The 20547-nt window shown below is 47.2% G+C and overlaps 1 pseudogene; it reads left to right on the top strand.

The window, feature by feature from the left end:
- LOC145399274 (uncharacterized) overlaps positions 1-20547 on the top strand; it is a 326005-nt pseudogene that overhangs the window by 210138 nt on the left and 95320 nt on the right.

Raw genomic sequence — 20547 nt, forward strand, 5'->3', positions numbered from 1 at the left:
CCACTGGGTGCAGGGCAGTGTTTGGTATGTTGTCACCGCTGCATTCTGCAGGGTAGGAAGTCAGGAATAAGGGAAGGTTAGGCCATGACAGGGTTAGGGTAGGTTATGAGGAGCTTCAGGCAAGGCATGGAAGGGTTGGGGGTAGAGTACAGGAGGTTGGGTTAAGTGTGGGGTTAGGGGAAAGACAAGGTATGGCAGGGTTGTAAGTTGGATATGGCAGGGTTAAAGGGCAAGTTGGGGTAAGGAATTGTACCGTAGGGTTAGGGTAACGGCAGAGTTAGAAGCAGGGATGGGCAGGTGTGGACTGGATGAGGGGCAGATGAAGGCAGACTCAGGGGCACAGGAAGGTTGAGTTTGGGACAGGGGAAGGTATAATGTAGGGAAGGGAGATGCGGAGTTTGGGGCAGGAGAAGGCATAGTGTATGGAAGGGAAAAGCAGAGTTTGGGGCAGGGGAAGGCATAGTGTATGGAAGGGAAAAGCAGAGTTCGGGGCAGGGGAAGGCATAGTGTAGGGAAGGGAAAAGCAGAGTTGGTGGCAGGGAAAGGCAGTTTCGGGCAGGGAAAGGCAAAGTTTTAGGCAAGGGAAGGCAGAATGTAAGGATGAGAAAGGCAGAGTTTAGGGCAGGGGAGGGCGGAGTGTGGGGCAGGGAAAGAAGTTGAGAGCAAAGGAAGGCGGAGTTTTGGGCAGGGAACGGAGTTTGGGGCTGGGGAAGGCAGAGTTTGGAGCAGAGGATGGCAGAGTTTGAGACTGGGGAAGGTGTCTGGGGCAGAAGAAGGCAGAGTTTGGGGCAGGAGAAGCAGAGTTTGGGGCAGGGGAAGGAGTTTGGAGCAGGGGAAGGCAGAATTTGGAGCAGGGAAAAGCAGAGTTTGGGGCATGGGAAGGAGTTTGGGGCAGGGGAACTCAGAGTCTGGGGCAGGGGAAGCAGAGTTTGGGGCAGGGGAAGGCAGAGCTTGGGGCAGAAGATGGCAGAGTTTGAGATAGGAGAAGGTGTTTGAGGCAGAGGAAGGCAGAGCTTGGGGCAGGTAAAGGCAGAGTTTGGGACAGGAGAAGGAGTTTGAGGCAAAGCATGGCAGAGTTTGAGACAGAGGAAGGTGTTTGGGGCAAGGGAAGGAGTTTAAGGCAGAGCATGGCAGAGTTTGAGACAGGGGAAGGTGTTTGTGGCAGGGAAGGCAGAGTTTGGGACAGGGGAAGGTGGAGTTTGGGGCAGGGGAAGGCGGAGTTTGGGGCAGGGGAAGGCAGAGTTTGGGGCAGGGGAAGGCAGAGTTCGGAGCAGGGGAAGGAATCTGGGGCAGAGATGGCAGAGTTTGGGGCAGGGGAAGGCAGAGTTTTGGGCAGGGGAAGGCAGAGTCTGGGGGAAGAAAAGGAGTTTGGGGCAGGGGAAGGGGGAGTTTGGGGCAGAGATGGCAGAGTTTGGGGCAGGGGAAGGGGGAGTTTGGGGCAGAGATGGCAGAGTTTGGGGCAGGGGAAGGGGGAGTTTGGGACAGAGATGGCAGAGTTTGGGACTTGTAAGACTAGATATCACTACAAAAAAGAAAGCGCAAGACTGGCTGAGTGGTGGGAAGGAGAAGGCTGGCCTGTTAACTGGGGAGGGCAAGCTTATTAGGAGAGGGCCAAGGTTAGCTTAAGGGGACGGAAGGTTAGATACTAGGAAGGGCTGAGTCAGAGGCATGTAAGGGTTGAGTCAGGTGAGGGAGGAGGGCTGCCACAGGGGTTAGATGAGGCCTGTGAGAGCATGGGAGGGAAAGAAAGAGCAGAGGGTTAGTGCATGTGGAAGAGGAGGGAACGGTGCGGGAATGATAACAGGGAGGGAATGGGGTTAAAAGGAAGGGATGAGTCAAAAGGATTATCAGCAGGTGGAGGAGAGAAGGGGGTTAGAAGCAGAGGAGGGGTAGATGGCTAGGGTTAGGGGTAGTAGGGGAAGATGGATAGGATGAAAGAAGGGGCTTAGTAGAAAGAGAAGAAATCTGGATACAAGGACGCGGCAGGAGAGTGTGATGTTAGGAACACAGGAAGCAGGAGGGTCAGAGCAGGTGAAAGGGTAAGTTAAGGGCATAGGTCATGAGAAGGTTAGATGTTGAGGGGAAAGGAATGTTGGAAGTACTGTAGACGAGAGAATGGGGGTTGAAAGTAGAAGGGAGGAGAAGGAAAAATAGAGGGAAGGAGCTTTTGGGGAGACAGGGACAGTTAGGAAGAAACGGAAAGGTTTGTTAGCAGCAAGGGAAAGATTGATGTTAGATGTTGGTGTAAGATTGATGTTAAAAGTATGTTTCCCTTACGACGAATGAAGGCAGGAAGGTATGGAGTTTTTAAGTTACGTTTGGTTACGAAGAATGAAGGAAAGAATGGCGTGTTTAAGTTAAATATTAATGAACAAAGAACCAAAATTAGAGAAAGTATTGTGACATAACACAATTTAAAAGTTCTTGGCTGTGCAAGTAAAAATGTTATTCATGAAAGTGAAACACTTACACCCACATTCAGGGCAACTACTACAGTATGTGAAGAACCATTCTCAAGTGTGGTTCTTAATCTATGGCATTTTATGGCAGAGAGAGAGAGAGAGAGAGAGAGAGAGAGAGAGAATCATTTACTTTGTGAGTCTAGAGACATTGCACACTTCCTAAGACTCACAAAGTACTGTAAATGATTCACTCTCTCTCTCTCTCTCTCTCTCTCTCTCTCTCTCTCTCTCTCTCTCTCTCTCTCTCTCTCTCTCTCCTGACGTAATTGGCTAAAATTGACACCTTTCACGTAATAGTTCTCGACTACAAGCTCTTATGAAAAGCTATCACTAGCATGTATGTGTGGGTGTAGGTGACAAATGGTATGAAGGGTGTAAGTGTGGGTGTTTATGCCTGTGGGGTGGAGTGTAAGTGTGGGTGTTTATGCCTGTGGGGTGGAGTGTAAGTGTGGGTGTTTATGCCTGTGGGGTGGAATGTAAGTGTGGGTGTTTATGCCTGTGACGTGGAGTGTAAGTGTGGGTGTTTATGCCTGTGGGGTGGAGTGTAAGTGTGGGTGTTTATGCCTGTGACGTGGAGTGTAAGTGTGGGTGTTTATGCCTGTGGGGTGGAGTGTAAGTGTGGGTGTTTATGCCTGTGACGTGGAGTGTAAGTGTGGGTGTTTATGCCTGTGGGGTGGAGTGTAAGTGTGGGTGTTTATGCCTGTGGGGTGGAGTGTAAGTGTGGGTGTTTATGCCTGTGGGGTGGAGTGTAAGTGTGGGTGTTTATGCCTGTGGGGTGGAGTGTAAGTGTGGGTGTTTATGCCTGTGGGGTGGAGTGTAAGTGTGGGTGTTTATGCCTGTGGGGTGGAGTGTAAGTGTGGGTGTTTATGTCTGTGAGGTGGAGTGTAAGTGTGGGTGTTTATGCATGTGGGGTGGAGTGTAAGTGTGGGTGTTTATGCCTGTGGGGTGGAGTGTAAGTGTGGGTGTTTATGCCTGTGGGGTGGAGTGTAAGTGTGGGTGTTTATGCCTGTGGGGTGGAGTGTAAGTGTGGGTGTTTATGCCTGTGGGGTGGAGTGTAAGTGTGGGTGTTTATGCCTGTGGGGTGGAGTATAAGTGTGGGTGTTTATGTCTGTGGGGTGGAGTGTAAGTGTGGGTGTTTATGTCTGTGGGGTGGAGTGTAAGTGTGGGTGTTTATGCCTGTGGAGTGGAGTCAGGAGTCTGGAGTTTAAATGGTCAGCGAATGTGAGTGTAGCCCATTAACTGCTATCACCTTTGCTTACCTTATTCTTTTATCACCGAGTTTTTGCACTCTGAATCCTACTTCATCCATGATGGTGGCAGCAGAGATAGATAGATTGATAGATAAAGAGAGGGAGAGGGGGGGAGGGATGGTGGTTTCGTGTGACAATTTGAGGCATCAGTAGAGAGAGAGAGAGAGAGAGAGAGAGAGAGAGAGAGAGAGAGAGAGATAGTGGCTGGTGGTTTCATGTGTCAATTTATAGCCTGAGTACAGTACATATGCTTAGTATACAGCACAGTCCCTGGTGGTGGTGGTGGTGGTGTAGGGATTTGTGAGGTATGTGGTAATACTCACGTGTCATGCAGTACGTCATGGAGCCACAGGAACCACCAGGCAGACATAGCACCACCAGGAACAGGTCAGGGAACTCCAAGGAGAGGACTGGGCACTTGCCTGGCTCCGTCTCTGTGATCTGGTCCCCGTTGGTCACACTAATTTTCATCTGTTGTCGCTCCAGCTGCAACAAGAACAAAATATCATGTATTAGTGGCATGTGGCATTTGACTCCTTTGGATATCTCGCATTTTCTTGCAACCTTCACCAGATTTCATTTAGTATGGGAAAGCCTTTTCCACCTCGAGGGATTTGGTACATCCTTCATTAAAGTCTTCAGTATAAGGTACTTATCTTGAGTTCAGTACAATGGTGTGAAGGCAGCAGGAAGAAAATACAAGGCTACATCATGGCACTGAAGGCATTAAACAAATGTGAGACATCACTGGATATTGTGGCAACATCTTACTATCTCACACTCGAGTGCCTTCATTAGTAATGATGTGCAGGACTTTATGTCAGAATTATTACATTTATACCAGTGTTAATTGTTGTACACACACACACACACACACACACACACACACACACACACACACACACACACACACACTCTCGAGTGCCTTCATTAGTAATGATATGCTGGACTTTATGTCAGAATTATTTCATTTATATCAGTGTTAATTGTTACACACACACACACACACACACACACACACACACACACACACACACACACACACACACACACACACACACACACACACACACACACACACACACACACACATACTCGAGTGCCTTCATTAGTAATGATATATCTATCTATCTATCTATTGCCAGACGCCTTAAGCCCGTACGGGATGGCCACAAACAAATCGCCTCCACGTCGCCCTGTCCCCCGCCATTTCACTGCCCTGCTCCCAGCTCCCACCCCCCTCCCTCATATACCTCTCCAGTCCAACAGTTTGTGTCTAGCAGCGGTGGCGACCACATCTCGGCCATGCCATCTCCTGCTATCTCGGCCATGCCATCTCCTGCTATCTCGGCCATGCCATCTCCTGCTACCTCGGCCTTCGTCCCGTCGAGGAGGGCCATCACAGGCACAGAGGAGTCGCCACGAGCGCAGACCATCACAGGAGTCGTTAAATGGTACAGCGTGAAGGCGGGATATGGATTCGTCAGGTGCCAGGACACTGGCACTGATGTTTCTGTACACCATCTGGGGATCGCTGTTCCCACTTCAGGGCGCCTCCGGCGCTCGTTAGGCGAGGTCGAGACAGTCGTTTTCCATCTTCACCAGACACCGAAGGGTCCCGAGGCCAGGGACGTCACTGAACCGGGGAGTGCGGCTGTGCAGGGCTCTGCCAAAGTGCGGCGGTGCCCTATGGCCCTGGGACGCCGGCCTGTGGATCCTCGATGTCCCGGTGAAGTGGATACGATTGTCACCATATGCATCGCGATGACGAGGGCGTTCTGTGGTAACGACAAGGCCGCGATGCTCGTTCTTCTTCCTCAGATATTCGAGAAGAATGGGCTGCCGTGCCTTGTTATGCCACAGAGCTTCGCCCATTGTGCACATACAGCCCCTCGTCAGGAGCGTCGTGCCTCTCAGCTGCAGCCTCCCCAACCCCACAGAACACCACAGAAAAGGCTGCAGCTCGACGCTCCTCTTAACAGAGTGATGACCACCACCACCGCCAGCCCAGCACAGCCCATGGACACCAGTCACGCCCACCCTGACATCGACCTGCAGTACACATCGCCAGCTACTGAAGAGGACTCCTCCTCTCCCGTCCTGCTCATCATCCAGGAAGTGGCAGACTCTCCTCCCACTCCATCACCATCTGCTGACATTGTGCCACCATCCGGTCTTCAGTCCACCCAGGTGTGCCCCTTCCCTTCTCCCACCCCACCACCACCGAGGCAGAAAGGGAAGATGACAAAGAAGTTGCCTGCCACCAAACTCTGTGCTGTACCTTGTTACGTCAACAACCCTATGCCCAGGAGCCCTCCTCCTGCTGACGTTGGCCACCTGCCTGTCTCCGACTCCTTAGAAGGCTTAGACCCCACAGAACTCGGCGAACGCCTCGCTCAGCACCTCTCCTAGTCCGAATTCATCAACTTCATCACCAGCCACATCACATCCCATATTACCTAATCTAATATACTATAGCAGCAGCCGTGTGTGTGTGTGTGTGTGTGTGTGTGTGTGTGTGTGTGTGTGTGTGTGTGTGTGTATTTTGGGTAAGGTGACCAGAGTCCCGCTTTTAATTGTGACCAGAATGTCCCGCTTTTTGAGCAAATTATCTTAATTGTCCCGCTTTTAGAAACTTACTATTGCATTAGATATAACATGACCTTCTTTTATGAAATTAGGATGAATTAGAAAAATTATGCATAATCCTAACCAAGTGAAATACCTAATTATTAATATAAAATCTGTAATGCTCACTAGCTGGTAACTTTGGTCGACCCATTCACTGTACCGTACGGTATGTTCGGAGTTCGTAGGAGACGTTAGTGTTTGATTAGCAGCCTCAGTTTGAGGTGTAGCGCAGCAGCGGTCGCTGTCACATTAGTCAATATCTATCTGTCTATCTATCTATCTATATCTATCTATCTATCTCTATTTGTCTATCTATCTATCTATCTATATCTATATCTATCTGTCTATCTATAGACACACACACACACACACACACACACACACACACACACACGCGCGCGTCCCGCTTTTAGCTCCAATAAATCTGGTCACCTTAATCAAGGCCTAAAGAATATTACCAGGTCGAACCGTGCGCAGGTGGCGTGACGTCACGCGGCCTACCTGTCCCTCATCCCCTCTCTCCCCTACACTTACTTCTCCTGTCTGCTCCATTTTCTGTGGTGTACACACTGCCAAGCCTTCACTGACAGCTCCGTTCTCTCTGTCTCTGTCTCTGTCTGTCTGTCTGTCTCTCTCTCTCTCAGTATGTACCATATCTATAGTATAAAATATTATGTTGCTACATATGGATATACAGTATAAAAATTTGTATATTTTTTGCAATAAATTTTCTATACAAGCCTATGTATGTATGTATGTATTTCTCTATTTTTCTCCCTGTCTAATGTACTGAATTAGCTGTATCTTATATATATATATATATATATATATATATATATATATATATATATATATATATATATATATATATATATATACGTACATAATTACAGAGAGAGAGAGAGAGTATAAGTGAGGTGTTGCTTCTGATACAATTGCCCAGTGTCCTTCGACACTCCCATACACTGGGTGAGTCAAAAATAGCGCCCGATTTCTGTTTTTACGGCTGTCAGTTGATTGTCTGTTTGCCATTTGTATTACAGTGTACAAGAAGGTAGAAATCAGCAGTTACCTGCAAAATAAAAACAAAACGAATTGACTAAGAAAATTAATAATCTGCAAGACAAATATTAACAACATGATCTCCCAGAATCTGGGCGCTACTTTTGACTCACCCTGTATCTAGGCCTGTTCAGTCTCTCTCTCTCTCTCTCTCTCTCTCTCTCTCTCTCATTATTTACAATTATACGGTATTAAATCAGTATACATTAGATAGATAGATAGTTATATAGAAAGGCTTGTATGGAATAGTTATTGCAAGAACAATATGGTGAATATTTATTAGCCCCCTTTATATATACGATATCTTGTATGTCCACATATATGTCTACATAACATTGCATACATGTCAGTATGTAATGAGAGAGAGAGAGAGAGAGAGAGAGAGAGAGAGAGAGAGAGAGAGAGAGAGAGAGAGATGGTGTATTTGAGGTGTTCCTCCGAACCTCATGCAATATAAATTCAGTATATGTTAGACAGAGGGATAGATAGATAAAAAGAAAGATAAATAGATAGACAGATTGGTATAGAAGAGTTATTGCAAGAAAAACCTAGTGAATATGTCCAGCCATTTGATATTTTCATGGATAACTGTTGAAAAGAATCTTTGAAAAATATCCCTTCGTGTTTGTTTTTTTTAGTCGTGAGTCACATTCTTGCCTTTAGAATTTGGTACAATCAGTGTTGGAAGTGCATCATCCTCTAGTCTTCTTTGACTTGGAGGTATTGGTATGTCCAGCAGTTCATATTTGAGTGATGTTTTAAATGTTATTTGCTCAGAATGACGACTGCATACTGGCGCTATGTCTGGGTTAAAGATGTCTTTTCCTTTACCCAAATGTATCCACTTTTGAAGAACTTCTTCGTTTCTTGATACTCTAAAGAAGCTGACGCCCTTAACCTTCTTTCCAGAGTCTTCATAACACCCCAATACTGCACAATTAGGAGGCATTGAATAGTTGTGAACAGCACGGCCACCTTAAGAGAACTGAGCCAGCCAGCACCACTGCTGGCCGTGTGACGTCATGCGCCAAGATAGACGCGTTTTCGTCTGGCCGCGGTTTGACCTGATTCTTTAGGCCTTGACCTTAATTTTGGGTAGCCGAAACTACACATTCAAATCGCACCAAAATTGGCACAAAAATCGCAAAAAATTCGCTGATGTGAAAAAACTTGGTCTCATCACGATTGAAAAACTTTCACTCTAATTAATGAGTGATCAAATTTTGACCTAAAAACGCCACTCGTGGCGTGAGTGCGTGAAATTAGGGTTGCGTTCACCGTAGAGTTTTTGATGGCTTTCTAGATTGATTTTTTATTAGAGTTAAGAGCAATCAAAGTTTGGTTCGGAGAACAGTTCATTCGGTACCAGGACGTTTAGAAACTGAGTCTACTCGAGCCATGTGCCACGACCCTATACTTTTTAGACGATCAGAGCCACTGAATTGAGCGTTTTTACTTTGCATTTCCTGCGCTGTTGCCTTGGTGGTTGTTAGACTAGAACAACACATAAACGTGACTCGGATTACCTGAAATGATCGCAATGCACACCCAAAGCGCGAGGAAACGAGTGAGAAGCAAGAGGAAACGAGTGCTAAGCACAAGAAAGCGAACATGCAGCATGAAAGCCCTCCACAGGAGCAAGTGTGAGAGGGCGTGAAGGGCCCACGAGCACTTGTTGCTTCTACTGCCATAGCACCAGCTACCTCATGTTATCTGCCTTTCACCGGTGGGTCTCACACCATAGGCTCGCTTCCACTCTGACCATGTCAGATGGAAAAATCTTTACAACAACAACAACAACAACATCTCCACTCCATCCATCCATCTCATCCTTGGCCTCCCCTCCACCTCAGTCACATACACTCTCCTCGTCAGTCTCTCACTCTCCATCCTCTCCACATGGCAAACCACCACAATGTGTTTCTCCTCACTCTTCCTATCGCATCCACATCCACACCACAACGCTCCTTCACATCCTTATTTGTCAGTCTGTCTCTCCATGTGATTCCACATGCTGCACTTAAATAACTCATTTCCACTGCTCTCACTCTTGACTTGTGTCCCTCCAGCAAGGTCCAAACTTCACTTCCATACATTAGTGTTGGTATCACAATAGTGTCATGTACTAACTTTTTCACTTCCATGCTCACTTCCCTGTTTCTTATCACAGCTTTCAAAGAACCAGCAACCTTTCTTCCTTGTTGTACCCTTTCAAGCACTTCACCCTCAAAACTTCCATCCTTACTCAGCACACTACCAAAATACTTAAACGTACTCACATTCTCCATTTCCTCCTCATCCAACCTCACTGTACATTCACTGACTTAATTCTCTCAAAGACCATGACGTTACTCTTCTCTACATTTACCTTTAGATTCCGTTTCTTACACACTCTCCCAAACTCATCCACCAAGCTTTGCAGCTCCCCTTCATCTTCACTTAACAACACAGTATCATCTGCAAACAACAATACAGGGAGCTTCCAAACACTGCCCTCTCTCATTAGGGCCACTCCAGCATCCACTGCCCTACCTTGTATCTCTTTTATAACCCCATCCATATACAGATTGAACAACCATGGAGACATGACACATCCCTGTTTCAACCCAACCTTCAGATAGAAAAATTCATTCAGTTCGCTATCCACACGCACTGCAGCCTTAGCCCACTCATACATGCTCTTCACAGCATTCAACAACTTCCCATCTACTCCATATATTCTTAATACTTTCCACAATCCCTGTCTATCCACTCTGTCATATGCTTTCTCCAAATCCATGAAGGCCACATACAGCTTCTTTCCCTTCTCTAGAAACTTTTCCACTAAAGATCTATGAATGAATATCTGATCTACACACCCTCTTCCCATCCTAAAACCTCCCTGTTCTTCTCCAACTAATTCCTCTGTTATTTCCCAAACTCTGTCAATAAGTATCCTACCATATACTTTTCCTATTACACTAAGAAGACAAATGCCCCTATGACTACCACACACTTCTTTTTTCTCCTTTTCCTTTGTACAAGGGAATAGTTATATCTGACTTCCAATCCTCCGGGACTCTGCCTTCCTTCCAGGCCAACCTGCACATCTCCCACATCCACACACTCCATCAATTCCTGGGGCTTTCCCCATTTTGACTTTCTTCATTGCTTCTACAAGTTCCATCCTACTGATTTCATCTTCTCTTCTTACCTCCCTCTTGCTCCCAGCCATTTCCCAGCCACTTATACTCGTATTACTTTCATTCTTTATGTTCAACAATTCATTAAAGTGTTGTCTCCATCTGCTCATTTTTTCTCCATCTGCTCACTTCTGCTGGACTTTGTCAGAATTATTACATCTATACCAGTGTTAATTGTTGCACACACACACACACACACACACACACACACACACACACACACACACACACACCGCTCGCTGGTGCAGTGGTAACGTTCCCGCTTGCCAACTGATGGACGGGAGTTCGCGCCTCGCTCAGGTTGCGAAAAGTTTCACTGACGAAGTGGGTGGTTACTGTCCCCCTTGAGCAAGGGGACGGGTGTGTGCGTGTGTGAAGGTCACAGCCTTGCCCTTAGATAGGACTATATGAGCTCTTAGCTCCCTTCCGGGAGGGTAAAAGCTGACGATCACGACCATCAAGTGATCCTGACCGACCCGGTGAATTACACACACACACACACACACACACACACACACACACACACACACACTCACAGCCACCTGTGCACCCACAACACCACAACTGACCTGAATTTTGATCCTGCGAATCACCACTTGTGTGCTCTTATCAGGCTCAGAAGGGTTGGTGTTGGTTGCAGGGTTGGTGGTGGTTGCAGGGTTAGTAATGGTTGCAGGATTGGTGGTGGTTGCATGGGTGGTGTTGATTGCAGGGTTAGTAATGGTTGCAGGGTTGGTGGTGGTTGCAGGGGTGGTTGGGGCCGTGTTGACGGTGAGGGTCAGTGTTGAGTTTTCACCACTCTTGTCATAACACCTGAACTTTGCGCTGTCCACGTCAGCAGACTCGTCAGCATTCAAGAGTACCATAAGAGCAGCCTTGCGTGACCTATTTGACAAAGTTATGACTTCGAACACTAGACTTGAGGTGGCATTTGTTACTGACTGGTGAAGCTCAAACTCGGCTTCAAGCATCTCCTTGTCTTTCTTCCTGAGTGCCAGTGGGTGAGTGTTGGGAAGTGTTGGCACCGTGACTTTGTGGCATTCTGAAAGGAAGACCAGGAAAAGGAATAATTGTGGACTCCTTAACAGTTTGTCAAGGGTCTTTTTCTCTTAGCTAAATAATATATTGTGATGTTAGCCAAAATAGCCTTTTGGATGTACCAGCAGCAGTTAAAGGCTGACTACGGACAGTTATTTTAGACTGACTTTTATGATGACTCACGATGAACAAAAATGGGTGATGTTATGCAGAATGAAGTATCTAAATCCACCCACCAAAGTGAGGGTGTTTATAACGATTTATAATCCAATTACGTATGAGTCTTAAAGATGTCCCTTAATCCATCCCTTACGACATTGACTCACCACTACCCTAACATGCTTACAGCCTCCTTCTCACACCTCCCTTTTACCCCTTTCCCCTAACTCCCCTTTCCCACCTTTCCCTCTCACCCCACCCTTTCAACCCTGGCCTCTTGACCTTCCTCTCACCACCTGCCATTCTTTCCCTCATATCTCCATTCCTCCTCACCTCATCCTGCTTGCCCTCGCCCTCTCACTTTTCCCTCCCTCTCCATCTCCTTCTCAAAGTTCATTCCAGTTCATTCCTTCCTCTGTCTTCTCCCTTCCCTTCACTTTTCCTCCCTTACCCTCCTTTCCACTCCCCCCCCCCCGATTCCAATTCTCTCTTCCACTCGTCATTCCCTAATGCCCACAAACTCCCTCCTCCCTCTCACCCAGGGATGTAGGGACAACATTCCCTTCCCTTACCCTCCCCCACGTCCCTCCCTCACTCCCTCGCTTCCCCTACCCTCCACCTCCTCCCTCCTTTCCCTTATCCCCCCTCCTGTTCCCTCCCTTACCTTACCTTTCCCTCCTCCCTTCTTCACACCCTCCCTTCCCTTACCTTCCACCTCCTCTCTCCTCACACCCTCCCTTCCTTCACCCTCCCTCTCATCCCTCCCTTCCCTCACACCCTCCCTTCCTTCACCCTCCCTCTCATCCCTCCCTTCCCTCACCCTCCTTCTCCTCCCTCTCATCCCTCCCTTTCCTCACCCTCCCTCTTATCCCTCCCGTCCCTCACCCTCTCTCTCGACCCTCCCATCCCTCATACTCCTCTCACTCCACCCTTCCCACACCCTTCCTACATCCTGCCTCTCAACCCCTCTGATTTTTCTTTCACTCGCACAACTAACCTTTTTTAGGAGGGCTGGCAGCTGTAGAGTTGTCTGGTTCGGAGCTTGGGTCTGAAGATGGCTTGGTGGAGGGGCTAGGCATTGGGATTGGTGAGGGACTGGAGGAGGGGTTAAAGGAGTCAGGATAGGGCTTGGTGGAGGGAGTAGGCTTTGGGATTGGTGAGGGATTAGGTGAGTGCTTTGGTGAGAAGTTAGAAGGGTCGGGAGAGGGATTAGGAGAAGGGTCGGGCAAAGGGTTAGGGACAGGCTTGGGAGAGAGGTTGGAAGAGTGATCAGAAGAGCCTGGATAGGTTTTGTGAGAAGAATCGAGAGAATGCTTAGGAGAAGAACCAAGAGAAGGGTTGAAGGAAGGATAAAGAGAAGGATTAAGAAAAGGGTTGGAGGAAGGATGAGATGAATGTTCTGGTGAGTCAGGGGAGAGGTTAGGGGAGGGGTCCGAGGGGGCAGTAGGTCCAGTAGGTGTGCTGGGATGGCCAGTGGTCTCTGAAACATCATTAACATTATACTTCATGGCAATGATAGCTGCACGGATACTGCTACTACTACTATTACTGCTACCACAACTACTGATTATATTTATTATTATTATTATTATTATTATTATTATTATTATTGTTGTTGTTGTTGTTGTTGTTGTTGTGCTAGGTCAGGTATATGCCAAGGTGGAGGGCGAGGGCCAGGGCAGTGGCGGCCACAGGAAGCCAGCAATAAGGCCGGCCAAGGAGTGTGGTGGTGTGGCAACTGTGGGTGGAGGAGAGCGCGCTAGAGTGGTGGTAGGTTGTAACAGAGCAGTTTGGACGAGGATAATACCCAGTGCACTGGCCATGATACCTGGCATGAGGTGCCTGCCATTTAATAGCTACCCTAGGTAAGTACAGTGTATGACACGTGTCATGGCAAGGCAGCCGCGTGTCATGCCAGTGTAGGCAGACAGGTATGATGGTAAGGCAGACAGGTGTGATGGTAAGGCAGACAGGTGTGATGGTGAGGCAGACAGGTGTGATGGTAAGGCAGACAGGTGTGATGATGAGCAGACAGGTGTGATGGTAAAGCAGACAGGTGTGATGGTAAGCCAGACGGGTGTGATGGTAAGGCAGACAGGTGTGATGGTAAAGATGACAGGTGTGATGGTAAGGCAGACAAGTGTGATGGTAAAGATGACAGGTGTGATGGTAAGGCAGACAGGTGTGATGGTAAAGATGACGGGTTTGATGGTAAGGCAGACAGGTGTAGTGTAGTAATAATACAGTAACTTACGTATTGCTGCGATGGTGTGTATCTGCATGGTGTGGCACAGCAACATCAGCCACCACCACACCGCCACCAAACCACCACCATCACCAGACGCCATCACTGCAACATAAGGATCCACCTCAGCAACAATGGCTCACTCACTCACTCATTCAACACATTCACTCAGTAACTCATCACTCATTTACCGACTCACCACACTGACTTACTCACAACTCATTCACTGACTCACCACACTGATTCACTGACTCAGCACTCTTTCAATTTCTTGTGATATAATTCATCACTCATTTACCGACCCACCACAATGACTCACAACTCATTCACTGACTCACCACACTGACTGACTGACTCAGAACTCTTTCACTGCCTCGTGACATGCACTCGCTACCGTACAAAACTGACTGGCTGACTGACCACACTGGCTGACTGACCCACCGCACTCACACACTGACTCACCCATCATTCACCACACTGATGTACCACACTGACCCACCACACTCACACACTGACTCACCCATCATTCACCACACTGATGTACCACACTGACCCACCACACTCACACACTGACTCACCCATCATTCACCACACTGATGTACCACACTGACCCACCACACTCACACACTGACTCACCCATCATTCACCACACTGATGTACCACACTGACCCACCACACTCACACACTGACTCACCCATCATTCACCACACTGATGTACCACACTGACCCACCACACTCACACACTGACTCACCCATCATTCACCACACTGATGTACCACACTCACTGACTGACCCACCACACTCATACACTGACTCACCCATTATTCACCACACTGATGTACCACACTGACTGACTGACCCACGACTCACTCACTGACTCACTCATCATTCACCACACTGATGTACCACACTGGTTCACTGACCCAAAACATCCTTTGTACCACAACATTCAAAAACTCACCACATTACTTTACTGAGTCACCATGTCCATTTATTGACTCACCATTCTTACTGACTCACCACTGATTCACTGAACACACTATTTTACGGAGTGCCCACACCCATTCAGTGGAGGCGTTGGGTTTTAGCGCTTCAGATCACAGGCCCAAAATAGACCGACATCCTGTTTACCCAGATATCTGACTTGGCGACAGCTGGCTTGTGCTGTGGCCTGGCTAATGCACTGGCACTACACTGAACTGGTAAACTAAACAACTGGTTAACTAATGTACTGGTAAACTAAACAACTGGTTAACTAATGTACTGGTAAACTAAACAACTGGTTAACTAATGTACTGGTAAACTAAACAACTGGTTAACTAATGTACTGGTAAACTAAACAACTGGTTAACTAATGTACTGGTAAACTAAACAACTGGTTAACTAATGTACTGGTAAACTAAACAACTGGTTAACTAATGTACTGGTAAACTAAACAACTGGTTAACTAATGTACTGGTAAACTAAACAACTGGTTAACTAATGTACTGGTAAACTAAACAACTGGTTAACTAATGTACTGGTAAACTAAACAACTGGTTAACTAATGTACTGGTAAACTAAACAACTGGTTAACTAATGTACTGGTAAACTCATGTACTATAGTAGCGGCGCACGACTCTGAGGTTGTTATTATCATGCCCTGGCAACCTACCATTCATAAGTGCGTCTGATTTCGTGTATGAGATGCATGTGATTCGTGTATAATATGTTCGTGTATAATAATATTCGTGTATAATATATTCGTGCATAATAATATGATTCGTGTATAATATGATACGAAATCGGACGCACTTTTGAATGATTGGTTGCCAGGGTACGATAATGACAACCTCAGAGTCGTGCGCCGCGACTATAATTAATTAATAATCTGGTGAACCACAACACCAATAAAATGGTCATCTAGTGAACTGGACAACTATTGAATGGTTTAACCTGGAACCTGAACAACGGGATGTAGAGCTATAGTAATGCATTCTTCTGCGTGGAATTAGCCGCAAAAGGACGAGAATCTGTGCCAAATTAAGGCAAAGGGAGTATAGTGAAGTAGGAAAATGATTAAGTGTTAAATAAATGGCAGGACAAGTTGTGGTAGGGTGTTAGGCAGGAGAGACTTTACTGTGTCAAGATACAGTCTGAAAACACAGGCTAATAAACTGGTATGTAGGATGCTACCCAAGCAGGTTCACATACTGTACTCTGGGTAAGGCATGCTCTTTGTTGTATATCAAAACAGGTATCAGAGGCAAGGGAAAAACTCACATTTTATAGTCTCCCAACGATTATTTTTTTTAACTGGAAAAAAAAAAAAAAAGTCTGTACCAAACACAGACTGCTGTTGGTCTGGTGGGAAGTATTAAAGAAGTCCATGGAAGATGTTGTGACAAAACTGTTATAATGTTGTTGCTGTTGTTGTTCTTGTCTGTTGGTCTGTGTGGCCGAGCAGAACCATCGACCACAAGCAAGTAGCTGCCGTCCTGTGGCAGACAGTGCCTCGCCAGGACAGAAACAGGGATCTTAACGACAAAGCAGATGCATTGGTCCACTCTTGCTCTCTTTCTTTAATCAACTTTTTTAACACCACAGTAAGGGCTAATTATTCCCATACATTTTGTGAAGGTGTTGGCAACAGCACTAACCTAAGGCGTGAAATGTCCTGATCTACCAAAATGTGTTGTGCAGATGACTGTATCACTGCGGTGTTAGACGTCACACTCTGGTGTCTCTTCCTGCCTCTCGCTGCCCCCTCATGTTGTAACCCCCACTCCCTGCCCCCTAACCCTGCCCCAGCCCTTCCCCCTCACTCAGCCTCCTCCCTGCCCCCTAACCCTGCCCCAGCCATTCCCCCCTCACTCAGCCTCCTCCCTGCCCCCTTACCCTGCCCCAGCCCTTCCCCCTCACTCAGCCTCCTCCCTGTTCCCTCACCCTGCCCCACCCCTTCTTCCCTCACTCAGCCTCCTCCCTCCCTCCCACACCCTACAGTACATCCTCCCTTCTTCCTCACCCTGATCCTATTCCTTCATAGTGTTGTCTGTCATCCACCCTCTTTCCCATCATCCGTCTCCCTTTCTCGACTGACTCAGTTCCTTTTTCAGTCTGTTCTCTCCCTTCCACCTACACCCTCACTCTGCATTCTCCAACCTTCCTCCCTCCCTCCCTTTGCTACTCCCTCTCTCTCTTTCTCCACTCTATTTTAACTTCCCCTCCCTTCCTCAGTCACTCACTGTTTCTTCCTCCATCCCTTCTCTCTCCCCTTCCCCTTTCCTTCATTCCTCACTCCATCCCTCTTCCCAGTCCCCTCCTCTGTCCTATATCCTCTCTCTCTCTTTCTCTTCCTTCCCTGAATATCTTCCCTCTTCCCCCCACTGCTGCAGTGTCGCTCCTCTGCTTCCTGTGTTTCCCCATATACATTATAATAATTTCATTTATTTTTATTCTACCCACGCTTACGATAGCAAGAGAGAGGGGGTTGCTTTGCTCGGCGTGTGTGTGTTTGTTTGTTTGTGTATATGTATATATTCCCGAGGGGAATGGGAATGCTGATGATAGGGAGAGCTGGAGCTCCTGTTTCACTAGCTATCTAACCATCCCCCTTTGCTGACCTTTTCAGTGTGACAGTAACATGGAGAGTAGACCAGCATACTCTCCCAAACATTTCCTCTAACTATCCTATGCACTACACCACATGCACTTTACATTTCACACAACGTATCCCACTACGTTACAGGGGTTGGCGCCAGCAAGGGCATGCAGCCAGAAAACTTTGCCCCCGCTACCAAGTGACGGACTTATGGTGGGGGGAGGCGTGACGGGGGTTCCCCCGGCATAGATCGTGGGTCCAGGGCGAGATGGGGCTCAGGCCTGTGCTAGAGGGTACAGGGCATTGCGGTTCCCAGGCTGCCGCTTCCGCCCAATAGAGAGGGGCCCGGACCTGGGAGTAGCGCCCCAGGAGGCTGCCCTATCAGTAGATGTATAATGGCGGGATAGTTGCAGTGCCAAGGCCCGCTTGGAGGGTGTCCCTGCAGCTGTCCTGGCAGGGTGCCCCGAGGCCACTACCACAGCCACTGGTAAGCTGGTGGGCTAGGGCTCCCAGATCCATTGCCTGGACCTGGGACTGTGCAGTGAGTGGGGCCTGTGGTATGTCTATCACCCTTTATTAATACTGAATATGACAAAACACAAAAAAAAGTTTCAAAGCAAGCCTGAGGACAGTAAATCACCCAGGGGGATGAGGGTGGGTTCATGGAATGTGGGAAGTTTGAGGGGAAGAGCGGGGGAAGTCGTTGAGGCATTCAGTAGGAGGTGGGTGGATGTGGCGTGTTTGCAGGAAGTCCGGTACAGGGGTGGATCAGCCAGGAAGATTGTTGGGAAGGACTGTTGCTATAAGTTGTTTTGGCAAGGGGGGACAGACGGATATGGAGGTGTTGGTGTGATGGTTGCGGAGAAATGGGTGGAATATGTTATGAATGTTATGAGAGTAAGCGATACGATATTAATATTGAAAATTCTGTTCGATAGAAGGATAGCTGCAATTATATCGGCATATGCTCCACAGGCAGGATTGGATGAAGCAGAGAAAGATAGATTTTGGGATGATTTAATACATGTAGTGGGTGGTATGCGGGATGATGAGATAGTGGTTTTGGGAGGGGACTTAAATGGTCATGTAGGTGAAGCAGCACAAGGTTATGAAGGAGTGCATGGGGGATGTGCGTATGGTATAAGGAATGCAGAAGGGGAAAGGATACTCGAGTTTGGGGAGGCAACGGACATGATTGTGTGCAACACATATTTTAGGAAAAGAGACAGTAGGTTAATTACGTATGAGTCTGGGGGAAATAGCAGTCAGATAGATTATTTTCTGGTTAGGAGGGCTGATAGGAGGTTAGTGAGGGATGTTAAAGTTATAGGAAGTGAGGAGTGTGTGCAGCAGCACAAACTACTGATTTGTGATATGGTGCTTAAAGAACAAGTGATGAAAAAGAGGACTTATGTACCTAGGAGGAAAATATGGAAGCTGAAAAACCAAGTAGTAAGGGATGCCTTCTATAGCGAGTTGAGGAGAGTGGTGGCTGAACAGGGAGCTGTAGACAGAGGCGTTAATGAACAGTACAGAGCCCTCAAGAACAATCTCTTGAGAGTTACTGATGTAATATGCAGTTGGACAAGAGGCCCACCAAGACATAAAGTAACTTGGTGGTGGGACAAGGGTGTAGAAGCTGCAGTTAAGGAGAAAAGAAGGCTTTTCCGGGAATGGAAGAAGGGTGGTGGCAAAGAGGAATATTTGGATCCCAAGTGTAGGGCTAGAAGAAAGGTATACAGGGCAAAGACTGAGTCACAGAGACTTTTACTTGATAACCTAAATCATGGGGAAAGGAAAAATATGATATTTAGGGTGGCAGGTCAGGTGAAGAGGGATAATCGGGATATTATAGGTGAGCAGTGTGTGAAGAATGATGAAGGAAGGGTAGTGGTGAACAGTGAGGATATTAAAGATGCATGGAGAGAGCATTATAACCGGTTGTTGAATGAGGAGTTTGACTGGGACAGGGAAGGTTTGGAGCCAGCAGATCCAGTGTCTGGCCCTTGGCCTTTGATTGATGCTACTACTGTGAGTGAGGCAATAGGCAGGATGAAGGTGGGGAAGGCAGCAGGTGTGTCTGGGTTGACTGCCGAAATGTTGAAGGCCTCAGGCGATATAGGGGTGAAGTTAGTCACTGACCTGATAAATAGGATTATTTATGAGTGTGTTGTCCCAGATGATTGGCTGAAGAGTGTAATTGTAAATGTGTATAAAGGGAAGGGTGATGCCCTGGAAAGAGGAAATTAGAGAGGTATAAAGTTTTTAGATTAGATAATGAAGGTAATGGAGAGAGTTTTAGAAGGTATTATTAGAGATAGAGTGAATATTGATGAGATGCAGTTTGGGTTTATGCCAGGTAGGGGGACCACTGATACCATATTCATTGTTCGACAGCTTCAGGAAAAATATATTGGTAGGAGAAGGGATCTTTATTTTGTTTTTGTTGATTTGGAAAAGGCCTTTGACAGAGTCCATAGAGAGGTGGTGAAGTGGGCAATGAGAAAGCTTGGCTTGGAGAAGTGGCTGGTTAGGGTGATTATGGCTATGTATGTGGGTGCTCACACCCAGGTAAGAGTGAATGGAGATTTGAATGATGGGTTTTCCGTGAATGCTGGTGTGCATCAGGGGTCAGTTTTGAGTCCCATGTTGTTTATCATGGTACTTGAAGCCCTTTCACGTGACTTTAGAAACGGACTTCCGTGGGAGTTGTTGTATGCTGATGATTTGGTGTTAATTGCAGAGAACGAGAGGGAGGCGGAGGAAAGGTTTACGAGGTGGAGAGATGGTATGGGGCACAAGGGCTTAAGGGTAAATGCAGATAAAGCAAAAGTGATGATATCTAGGGTTGGTGGTGGTACTGTCAAAGACGAGGGAGAGTGGCCATGTGCAGTTTGCCACAAGGGCGTGGGAAGTAATTCCATCTTGTGCGGTGTTT

This window comes from Coenobita brevimanus, chromosome 48 (assembly GCF_032717465.1).
Source record: "Coenobita brevimanus isolate Jiangsu-jjx chromosome 48, ASM3271746v2, whole genome shotgun sequence".
Classification (NCBI taxonomy): domain Eukaryota; kingdom Metazoa; phylum Arthropoda; class Malacostraca; order Decapoda; family Coenobitidae; genus Coenobita; species Coenobita brevimanus.